Below are 344 nucleotides of genomic sequence, written 5' to 3' on the forward strand. Positions count from 1 at the left end.
TCTTGGCTGCATCTCTGATCAGTCTTCTCCTTGTATGAGCTGAAAGTTTAGTGGGACGGCCAGGTCTTGGTAGATTTGCAGTGGTCTGATACTCCTTCCATTTCAATATTATCGCTTGCACAGTGCTCCTTGGGATGTTTAAAGCTTGGGAAATCTTTTTGTATCCAAATCCAGCTTTAAACTTCTCCACAACAGTATCTCGGACCTGCCTGGTGTGTTCCTTGTTCTTCATGACGCTCTCTGTGCTTTAAACGGACCTCTGAGACTATCACAGTGCAGGTGCATTTATAAGGAGACTTGCTTACACACAGGTGGATTCCATTTATCATCATTAGTCATTTAGG

Source organism: Cynoglossus semilaevis, chromosome 5 (genome assembly GCF_000523025.1).
Source record: "Cynoglossus semilaevis isolate Cse_v1.0 chromosome 5, Cse_v1.0, whole genome shotgun sequence".
Taxonomy (NCBI): Eukaryota; Metazoa; Chordata; class Actinopteri; order Pleuronectiformes; family Cynoglossidae; genus Cynoglossus; species Cynoglossus semilaevis.